This window comes from Ceratotherium simum, chromosome 3 (assembly GCF_057802395.1).
Source record: "Ceratotherium simum simum isolate JZ-2026a chromosome 3, ASM5780239v1, whole genome shotgun sequence".
In the NCBI taxonomy this organism is placed as follows: Eukaryota; Metazoa; Chordata; class Mammalia; order Perissodactyla; family Rhinocerotidae; genus Ceratotherium; species Ceratotherium simum.
Window position 1 is genome coordinate 83,006,526 of NC_141902.1, and position 12,236 is coordinate 83,018,761.

General features: G+C 39.5%; 1 long non-coding RNA gene across 1 annotated transcript in view; it reads right to left on the minus strand.

Annotated features, from left to right (window-relative positions):
* LOC147917670 (uncharacterized) overlaps window positions 1-12,236 on the minus strand; it is a 72,637-nt gene that overhangs the window by 12,320 nt on the left and 48,081 nt on the right. The gene's annotated exons all lie outside the window — the stretch shown is intronic.

Genomic DNA, 12,236 nt, shown 5'->3' on the forward strand with positions numbered 1-12,236 from the left:
ATTGCTTTATGCAGCTGTATGTAAAAATTCAAGCCGCAGTGTCACTGTACCACGCAGGTCAAAGCGAAGCCCCGTGGTATTGTAGTCGAAAACAATTTGTTTTCATTCATGGGACGAGGAGGAGGGCTGCAGCAGGGTGGGGGCTGGAAGAGGACACAGAGAGGGCTCTTCAGGACAGCGCCGTGTGCCCCGGAGCAGAGCGGCGGGGTGGAGACACCGCCAACATCCTCCTCCTTTTCCTGTGTGCTCCTGACTACTGACTTTAATGCCTCTTTCCCTTGAACCTTTAATATTTTAAAGGAAAATTATGCCTGGTTTGTTGTACTGTTCCCAAACTATATTACTTAATGCTCGTCCTAAATTATCTGAAAGACTTCACTACTTCAAGTGGGAAAAAAAAGGGATAAGTCTCCTTAAGAAATTGTTGCTGGGTGTGCAGCATGTTTCCCACTGCATGCCCATGGCTTGGCCAAGCCTCCTCCTCGTCCACAGATCAGAGGCCCTGTCACATCCCAGTGAGGTCGCCTGGGCTGCTGCTGCGTGGGGAGAGGACCGGCCCTCTCTCTAATTGCTGGGCCTGCAGCCTGGAAGTCAGCTCCTCTCCAGGTGTCTAAGGAGGAATGCCAGGAGCTAAAAACACCAACAGCAACTTCTTAGTTGTAGTTAATGCTTTATTAATTTGTATATGTGTGCATATATCTGCATCCATCAAAATTTTTATCATCGTTTTATGCTTTGAAATGCTTCCATAAAGACAGTTAATATGATGGCCCTCATTTTCTAATGATTTCTTATATGGCTCAGTGAATATCTTTATTTGGAACAATTTACTACAGCTGGGATCTGGATAGTTTTGAGAATTTCTCAGAATTAGGTGGTGAGGGGTGGCTGGGTGAGGGCAGCCTCCTCAGTGGGACCACCTCTGTCCATTTATCTCCTGATGTACCATCTCCGTACTTTTCCCCTTATTTCTATTGCTTCTCATTTTAAAACTCATCCCCTGTGCGTGTCTTGTCTCACTTTTTCTTTGCTTAGCTCCAAACTAAATTTTCCCTAATACAGAAAAAAACCTAAAATAATAATAATAATAAAAAAAAATTAAAAGGCCCACTACCCTTTCTTGCATAACATACAAAACAATTAAAAAATTGTTTGAGTTTCAATCTTTCCATTTTAAGACCATAACTTTACCATGAGTGGTACCTCAAATTCTTGCCTTATTTGGATATTTAAGGTACTGTTGTGGCTGGCTATTGTCCTTCTTTTGAGAAGAATACTGAAGGCAGGCCACTGGTCAGATGAGAATAGGCTCTTTTGGTAAATAAGTAAAGTGTTGGCTTGACAAAACACCTTTCTTACATTGGAGGGACTTATAATACAAACAAGGTTATTTTGGAATCCATAAGAGAGATTAAAATATTGGATGGTTTTATTCCGATAAGCATTGTGTTATAAGAGACGATGTTTTCAGTTGAAAAGTTAATAGTTATAAGTAGATGTTAGGAGGCCAAGGGAAGGGATGGAACCGGCTTTGCAAGTTGTTGAGCTGATTATACAAATTAACTAGGAATAAACACTTGAGCTACTTCTTCTATTGGGCATCCACTCCAGTTGTAGCCAAACCATTTTTTAAAAATCAAAATATTCCTTTCAAATTGTCCTCAGACTGGTGTCATCACAGAAGGCCCATCAGTTTTGTAAGTGGGATTTATTACTATGTTTCGATAGCTGCTGCAATGTTATAAAAGCTGCCGTTTCCCTTCATGATTTCTCACATGAGAACCATGTAATGGAGCTGCTTCAGCTGTCATGTGCACCACCGAGTGTGTCCTGATCAAACCTGGTGATCAGGAGAAACTGGACAGAGACGTTTACTGAAATTTAGACAAATAATCTAAAAGCAAAAACAAAAGAGGTTATTCCTAAGTATTTCTAATACTACCAATATTTGAGTTACTCCCGGGTGTTTTATTGTCTTTGTAGAACATATAGTACATCTAGTTTCAAGCAAATGATTTTCTCTCTCTCAACCCTGCAGGGAAAAGAAACTGTGTTCTGGAATTTAAATGTTAGAATGCACTTCAGTCTAATATAACATGACAGGCTTAAATAACTGCCATCCTTCTATTGTAGTGAAATATTTTCCTAATTTGTTATTGTGATTCCATTTATGAATCAGGTTACATTTGAAAGACCTGAAACCTACAGATGGTGATTTTCATGCTGAGATCCTCTGCTTGTAATTTTCAGAATGGCCACTAGGTGGGAGTGATGGGTGCTGAGGAGGGTAGTTTAGGTCTCAGAGATAAACTGAGGGGAGTTTAGAGATTATGTGACTTGCAAGTAATGAATTAGGCTTCCCACAAAATAGAGCTGCGTATGAAAGCAACAACACGAATATTCCACTAACTACTGATTACCAGTGTTTGTATCTGAAACTAAAGAGAAATACAATTTGAGAAGGAGAAAAAGAAATAAAGCCACCTAATATGTAAAAATGCTCAGCCTAACCACCTAAAGTGTCTCAGTTGCTAATCCTTCGGCCCTGCTAGGCTGACAGTGCCATTAGGGGTAACACTGAGAAGCTACTCAAGCACGAATGCTTTTACCCTGCTGATAGAAAATGTTTCCTTTTTAGGCATCTATTGAGAAATTAAAGGGGAAAAAAAGAATCATATTTAAGCCATAATAAAGAACCTCCCCAAAATTCCAAAAAACGTACAAGAGTAAAAAAAAAAATTTAAACCAACTTATTTTGAAAATTTAATTACTGTTCTAAATATCTATCAGGTCAAGAAAGAAATTATAAATATCATTATTTTAAAAGCAAAAATGGAATACAACTCATAAAATTTATGCTTCCAAAACTGTAGTAAAAAGCAAATTCATAGCAATATTAAATAAGACAAAATGAAAAGAATGACTTGTTCATTCAACTCAAGAAAGTAGATAAAACTATAATTACAAAGAAGCAGTATTGGTGAAGAGTAGAATCCATAAATAAATGGAAGAATAAATCTAAGAGAATATTTTTATGAGGAAAACAATTTCAGACCTACCTCTAGAATTCTCCCCAAGATAATAAAAAAGACAGTATAAATAAAACAATTAGAATTGAGAAAAGGCCTAATAAAATTGTGGAAGAGAGAGAAATTATAAGGCTCCTCTGTATAAATGCTAAATAAATTGAAGCAATCAGTACAATAAATGATTTTATTTTTCACAAAATATAAAAGACTGCTATTAATTCCAGATTAATAAATAACCTGGGTGTGCTAATATCATTAAAAAGCAGTGGGCTGGCCCGGTGGCTTAGCGGTTAAGTGCACGTGCTCCGCTGCTGGCGGCCTGGGTTCGGATCCCGGGCGTGCACCGACGCACCGCTTCTCTGGCCATGCTGAGGCCGCGTCCCACATACGGCAACTAGAAGGATGTGCAGCTATGACATACAACTATCTGCTGGGGCTTTGGGGGAAAAATAAATAAATATAATCTTTAAAAAAAAAAAAATCAGAAATATTTATGCATTAAGAAAAAAAGGCTAGAAGACAAACAAATGAAATCAAACAATATTTAAAAGAAAACAACGTAGGGCTTATCCCAGGAATGAAAAAGGAATACAATCAATTTCAAATATAATTGTTTTATAAAACTGGGACTACACATTTTAAACAACTAATATGCATTTTCTTGTCAACAACACATCCCACATACATAAGAATCAGAAACAAGACAGATATTAATGATATTCTATATGTTATACAGAATGCATTAAAAATGAAAGAATCAGGTAAAATAACTCAGAAATGAGAAATACAGTTTCTATTTTTGCAGATAATATTTTTTAACCTGCAAAATCTGAAATAATTATTTAGGAAAAATATTAACATTAATAAGAGAGTTCTTTAAGGTAGCTGAATACCCATGAAATAGATGAAAAACTCCCACACGTCTCCTACATATAAGCAATAAACATTTGGAAATATAATGGAAACATCTAATTCAAAAGAGAGAATTAACTGAGGGGCACACAAAGCCATGAGTAAATGAAGAGCCGTTTTCAGAAGATAGACATGACTATTGGAGCTCCATGCTGACATATTTACAGTTTTAACAAAGTCATCAAAAGTCCAGTGGTATGGTTTTGGCCCTTCTTTATGTGATTAGAAAGTTCACTGGATGAATGAAGAGCAGGAATAACACAGCACACTGGGAAAAGAATAATTAAGGAGGACTTGTCCTTGTAAATATTAAATTATTTTTTTAATTGACAGTGATTTAGAAAGGTGCACTGGTATGACAATCAATAAAATAGATCAATGGAAAAGAATAGAGCAGCTTAACATAGATCCTAATGAAGATGTATTCATTCAGCACATGTTTAAGGTGGAATCACAAATTAGGGCAGAAAAATCATTTTTCAAATGATGGGGTTGAGACCATTGGTGTTGAAAAAGATCACACCAGCATAGCATATCAGCCCTGGAGGAGGGAGGAGTCCTCCTGAAGAGGCATCAAGGTAAGAAGACAGAACCACTATGCTTGAATTCACGGCTCAATACTTCACATCAGTCATTGTCTCAAATGTTGCCAAGAGTTCAGGCTCCCTGGCTGCTGTTACACTCTGCATTCCCATCACCCCACACTGTTTTGTGTATCCCCTAAATGGACCCAATCCACCACTCTTATTCTCCCTTCATCCCTCCAAAATTTTTCTATGTTGTCCTCTTGATTTCTAGTTCTGCGATCAGCAAGAACTCCCCTACACCTTCATTCTCTTGTGGAACGTTCCCTAGGGTGTGGATCTACTAGAAGCCTGGCAATTACCTGAGGACACCTCTAACACTCAAGCCTTCAATGAAGGCTATTTTTCGCTTATAGTCCCATAGTTCAGAGTCTGGAGATGGAGTATTTTCATTGCCCATTCCACAGTTCCCCCTTGTTGGTTAAAAACCACAACCTTTAAAAGCTGTGCCATTCTGCAGTCTAACTGCTAGCATTCCCATGTCCTAGGCACTCGTCCACTGCAGACTGCAGCTCTTGGTTCAGAGTTTTACTTTCCATCTTTGATTCTATTACCATTTTTGATGTTGGCATCTTCATGGATGACTCCTCTAACATGTGGTCACTTGTTTTCTTGATCTCCTGGCGGCAGGTGAATTTTACTTTTGCTGTGTTTCAACCACATGCTCCTAGGTCCCCACCCTGGACTTCACCACCTCTGAAATCTTAACCTTAAACATGTAATACTCTGACCACACCTCATGTTCTCAGCCCCTCTACTCTGGAACCCTAATCACTATAATTCTTGATCATATTGAGAAGATTTTTTCTTGATCCTTCAGTCCCTTTTATAACTTCTCTTCCTTCATGTGCTTTGAAAATATGCCCTTATAATCATGGCATGGCAAACAGAAAGCATTGCAAACACCGATCTGTTGTGCTTATCTGGTAAAAATGCAGCCTTGTGTGAGCCTAGTTACCATGCCATCTCATTTCCTGCAGCCAATGGTAGAACGTGGCCAGAGAAAGTAGCACAGCTGAGCTGACTGATTTTGCTTTAAATTGACTACCTCAAAAGAGCAGTCAAAGATTTCTGGAACTCCTTCTGGTAAGTTCCCTGATAAGTTCATTTATCCCCTATTGGAGGTGATTTTGCCATACCATTTCCTTCCTCCTCAAACCTTCCTCTTGCCCCTCACTCTCATTTGATGGCCTTGCCTCACCGTTCCCATTGCATCTACAGTTCTAGCTGCATCTTCCTCCCGCCTCTTTCCCCCTTCCTTTCACTGGAAAGGAGAAAATGCAACCATTTGTGCTTCGGATTCAATCTCTTCTTGCCTTCTCAAAGACTTAATTTTTTCATTTACATCCTTTCCTTTATCACTAATTTTTCCCTCATTATTGGATCATGACTGTTGGCATGCAAATATGTCGTAGTTTCTATCATTAAGAAAAAATAGCTCCTTGACATGGGTTCTTGGCAATGATTTTTTGGATTTGACACCAAAAGCAAAGGCAACAAAAGCAAAAATCAACAAGTGGGACTACACCAAACTAAAAAGCTTCTGTATAGTAGAATAAACCGTCAACAGAGTGAGAAGGCAACCTAATGAATGCGAGAAATATTTGCAAATCATATATCTGAAAGAGGTTAATATCCAAAATATGTAAAGAACTTATACAACTCAATAGCAAAAAAAACAATCTGATTGAAAGTGGTTAGAGGATCTGAACAGACATTTTTCTAAAGAAGACATACAGATGTCCGACAGGTACATGAAAATGTGCTCAACATCACTAATCATCAGAGAAATGCAAATCAAAGCCACAAGGAGATATCACCTCACATGTGTTAGAATGGCTATTATCAAAAAGACAAGAAATAACAAATGTTGGTTAGGATGTGGAGAAGAAGGACCCCTTGTGCACTGTTGCGGGGAATGTAAATTGGTGCAGCTAGTACAGAAAACAGTATAGAGGCTCCTCAAGAAAATTAAAAGTAGAACTACCATGTGATCCAGTAATTCCACATCTGGGTATTTATCTGAAGAAAACGAAAACACTGACTTGAAAAGATATATGCACCTCTGTTTTGCAGCATTAATTACAATAGCTAAGATGTGGAAACAACATAAGTGTCCATGGACAGATGAATGGATAAAGAAAATGTGATATATACATATATATATATATATATACATATATATATATATAATGGAATATTATTCGGCCATAAAGAAGGAAATTCTACCATTTGTGACAATATAGACAGCCTTGAGGGCATTATGCTGAGTGAAATAAGTCAGACAGGGAAAGATAAATACCATGTAATCTCGCTTATATGTGGATACAGAGAACAGATTGGTGATTGCCAGAGGCAGGGGGTAAGAGTTTAGCAAAATGGGTGAAAGGGGTCCAGTTATAAACTTCCAGTTATAAAATAAACGTCATGGGGATATAATGTACAACATGGTGACTATAGTTAATAATACTGTATTGTATATTTGAAAGTTGCTAAGAGAGTAAACCATAAAAGTGCTCATCCCAAAAAAAAAAACTTCTATAACTATGTATGGTGACGGATGTTACCTAGACTTATTGTGGTGATCACTTCACAATATATACAAATATTGAATTATTGTGTCGTACACCTGAAACTAATATAAAGTTGTATGTCAATTATACCTTACGAAAAAGTAAAACCTAAGCCTACCTAGCCTGAAATACCCATCTAGATATTGCCTCATTCCTCTGCACCCATTAGAGCCCCAATTCTCTCCAGAATGCTCTACACTCACTAGGCTCACTTGGCTTCTCTCCTCCCTCCGCCCTTCCACCCACCAAAGAGGGCAGGATCTGTCCCCACTGCCTCACTGAAGTGGTTTTCAGAGACTCAGATGAGCCCCAAGATGCCGAAATCAGTGGCTTTCTCCGTCTTTTCTTTAGAGCATCACTTGAAATGTTCTCCTCTCTTTTCTTCCTGATTTTTCTTCTGTCTCACTGGCCATTCCTAATTAACTTCTTTGCTGCCTGCAGCTTCTCGTCTACGAACCCACCAGTCTTTGACTTTGTTCTCTCCTCTTTCTTCTTGTTTCATCACATCCAGTGCCATGACTTTAAGTACCAATGGGGTTCAAAACACACTACCCCAAAATACGGAACCTTGGCATATTGAATATTTTAAGCCAAAGGAATTTGAGAAATGGCAGGTGTAGGAAGGACTCTTTGAGCTTCCTCTGCAGCATGTCTTAAAATCCTCGGGTGAGATGTGCCCTCACAATACCTGGAGGAAAGGAGCTTCCTATCCCCAAAGAAGGAGGGCCTCAAATGAACAGGTGTGGCTAAGTTTCCCCAGTTTTCTACACTTGGCCCACACTCTTTGTCCTATCACATTCTCTCAAGAGTGTCCACTCTCCAGCCGACTGAGCACAGAAACAGGTTTAATCGCTTCTTCTGGTCTTGTCTTCCTTATGAAGGCTCCCTCGTCACACAAAACGTATATTAAATAAATTTTCATGCTTCTATTAACCTGTCTTTTGTTATAGAGACCCAGCTGAGAACCTAGAAGAGTAAAAGGAAGAAGATATATTTCCTCCCTACTTTCTATAAGCTAATGACTCTCAAATCCACACCTCCAGCCCTAATGACTCCCCTGAGTTCCAGACTAAGGTATTCAACAGCCTGCCTGGCACTGCTACTAGGATTCTAATAGAACTCTGCCACAGCAGGACCAGTGGACCCTGTAATCCTCCCTAGACTCGGTGCAGCCCTTCTCCCAAGTTTTTCTACCTAGAACATGCCATCTCAGTAAGGGGCCAGCATCTACCCTTTTCCTCACATGGAAAACCTAGTAGCTGCCCTCAAGTTCTTCCTCTTTTGTCATCTGTCCACTTTTCTCCATCTATACTGCCTCCTTCCCCCTGGTGAGGCCAGCATCATTGTTCCCTCTCATCCTCCCATCCTCATTACCTCCTCTCAGCCTCCTACAACCATATCCATCCCAAAGCGAGCAGTTCAAAATCACACACCACACCACTCCATTCTCCTAGCTTAAAGACCTCTTAAGAGCTTTCTACAACTCTTGCTGCATAATCAAAGCTCTTTATTATGACCTTCAAGGCCCATGATGCAGCCCTCTTCTTCCTCTCCCCAACTCTGAAAACCTTGGAAACTTTTTCCTGCTTCAGGGCCTTTGCACATGCCATGCCTTCTGCTCTCTCAGCCTTTTACATGCCCTGCTTATTCTTATCATTTAGGTTTCCTGCTCAAGCACCTCTTTTTCAGAGAAGGCTTCCTTCCCTGACCTTCCTATCCAAAGTACTCTGTCAACCTGCTCTCACTCCACTCCTGTGCTCTACCCTATCTCCTCACACCACATGGCTCTGATCACAATCTGAAATACTCTTTATTTCCTTTTCTGAGAGTAAATACTATAGGAAAAATCAGGGTTGTGGAAAAAGACTGATGTGCAAGGTTGTTTATGTCAGTGTTATTTTATAATGGAAAAAATTAGAATCAGCACAGACATCTGAAAATAAGTGTAAGGCTCGTTAAATTACAGTACATCCTGAGGACAAAGCATCTGTACAGACATTAAACTTGTGTTGTTTGAGAGTGGTTATTGACCTATTCATTGTTTTCAGTTTTCTGCAACCACAGACAATGCTACAATGAACATTCATATCAATCTACTTCTATCATCTATCTATCTATCTACCTACCTACCTATCTATCATCTATCTGCTTACTTACCCACTTACCTATAGATATATGGCCATAATGACTGATGTTTTTATTTTGTAGGATGAATTCACAAAAATGAAACTGATACACCAAATAGTAGGGTCTTTAAAATTTTAATGGATATTGTCAGAACAATTTCTGAAAATATTTTAACACTTCACGCTACTTATTTCATCATAGTGTTGTCAGCACTGATTGTTTTCAATCTTTTTATTTTTTGCCACTCTTATGCTGGAAATGGGATTTTATTGTTTAATGCACAGTTCCATGAATATTAGTGAATGTCAATAACTTAAAAACCCATCCCCTAAAATTTCTTCCAAGCTTTTTTTCTGCATCTGATGGTAGAGTTGGGGATGAGGGAGAGAGAGGATTCCAAATTGGCCCAATGGCGACCTCACTAACTGAAGTTATTTACTCATCATTATTTCCAGAATAGCTAAAATCTGCATAACAATTTTCTGTTTATAAAATACTTTCATATACATCATCAAATTTAATACGAGGTACAAACTAGGTGCAAAATGGTCTGTAAAGCGCAGAGGTAGCTTATTATGCATAAATATAAAGTGCCTTTTACTACACTGAAGATTGTCAAGAGAATGTGTTCTTATTCCCCACTGTTTCCTTTCATACCGATTTGGGAGGAGCCCGTGAGTTGTATACATCAATTCTTGTGTTTGTGGTCCTGGTCTGTCCTCAGACTTTCATCACAGACTAGCTTACAGGTGTCATTCTTGATACCAAGTGCTCTTTGGGGATTCATTTTCTCTATGTGTGCCCCAAAGCTTGCAAAAAGCATAACGTCTCAAAGTGGTAATGTCTTGCCCACTTTAAGGCTTTGCCTTAAAATGTTGCCACTCTGAGGCCATGTGGAGAGAGAGAGGGCAGCAGCCAAGACCCAGGAGACAGGCGAGCTTTATGTAGCTGGGCTCTTGTTCACTATGGCATGGTCAAAGATGCCTCATGGAAAAATTGCCGCGTGCTTGTCACTCCCACCAAATGACCAGGGCACGGTTTGGCATGTCAAGAGGCATATATAAGGTCAAATTAAGAGAAGATTGCTTCTCTGGGGCTAGTGTGACGAGAAGAGAGGCTCCTGCAGACAAAATCTGCCTCTGAAAACACTCAGTGGGACAGAGCATCTGAGAGTATCTGCCACTTTCTTGATATTGAAAGTCAAATAGCTCTCATTCAGGAGCAAGGCCCATCTTCCCTTTTTATGTCTTCTGTGCTTATTGACAAAGGCAAAGTTGAGAATGGTAAAGAGGAATTGTTCTGCTTTCATACAGAGGAAGCACTGGCTGTGCAGACAGGGCATAGGATTCACTACTCCGGGGAGGGATTGCGGGCAGAGCAATGAAATGCAGACATTGTACTCCTCACTCCCACAGCCTCTTTCTTATGGGAAACTCATAGGATTTTGAGTTGTATGGATATTGCCATAAATTGGGGCCAAGACAACATATGGTGGCTTCTCCTTCCTCTGCCTGCCCCACCATCTCAGACCTTAAATAGGGGTAACTGTATAGTGAATAGGGAAGACAAGTGGGCCATAGGGCCACCATGTTTACCAAGTCCGGGAGGTGCTATTTACACAGGCTACAATGCCAATGACACCCCCTGGAGTCATGCAACACCCCACGGCCCTGAATTCCTGTGTGACCTTTTTTTCCATCATTTAATGTCAGTCAGAATTCTATTGATCATCCTCTTCTACTCCAAAAGCTTCCATCTTCTTTGGTCAGGGTCTGGAGAATTCTACCATGGCTGTTGTGGCACCAATCTTCCAGGGACACCCACCCATGGTGAAGGAGATATTGTTGATTTCAAACTATTCCACATTCAATACAGGCTTCATCAGCAATGAAAACTGAATTTAGGGAAGTTAGATCTCCAGAGTCCCATCTTGGAATACAGAAAAGCATGCAGATGTGCATAGCACTTTGAAGAATTTTGGAATACATAATGCCAGACTTTGGTGAGCCACATAGAAATATTTTACATTTGCATGCCTGTACATTTTATCCTGTGAACTTTGTCATGTCTGCTAAATAAGTTGTTCACTGACTTTAAATAACTACTGAATTAAAAAATCTATAAGGTCACCCTGGGTTCAGTCAGTCATTTGCATTGAGGCCACAGAGAAGGTCCATGCTAGGATGAACTAGTTATGAACTAAACTCACAGAGACTCCCCTGGTAAGAAGATGAGTCAGCCCTATACTGCTTTCTCCTTGCAAAGGGGAGGTGACTCTGGTGGGTCAGAGCTTTTTAAGGATGCTTTTAAAGCCTTTGTTCCAATCATCCAAATGGATTAAAAAATTACAGTCATTTTAACTAGGTGGGTCTTTTCCATTTATTATTCGTGTTTCAAAATCCATTTCTGATTCCTAAGACTAGTAAAATCTCACTCAGATGTGTTGGGGGTCATGCTGACCTGTTTTGGGATCTTAGGTCTCACAAAATCATAGACAACTTACTTAATATCTTTGAGCCAGATTTTCCACCCTAGTAATGTGGGAACAGTGGGACTCAATTCAAGGGGTTGTTTTTTGAGATTAAGTGTACCATTTCATACTGGAACACCTACACAGTCCCTGATTCACTGTAGGTGCTCTGTGGAGAGCAATTAAACCTGAATCTGGCTAATGACTAAGGAAGCAGAAGGAAGCCAATGTCTGATGAGTGCAAAGGGCCTGGAGTCATGGACAATTAATTGTTCCATTATTCTTCAGTTGTCCTCAATGTCCTCCAACCAATCACCCAACCCCCTTCACTCTTTTAGTTAAAATGATATCATCCCATTTTAGCTATTCACTTTTTTTCTTCAAGTCTGCCTTTCCATAAATATTTATTAAGTACCTGCTATGTTCTAGATGTTCAAAGCAGTTGAAGGTTATAGAGATTTAGAAATGGATTAGAAATGGACTGTGTCCTGAAGAATTCATATTAAACGGTTTACCTCTGAATAAAAATGTCGTATGTGGT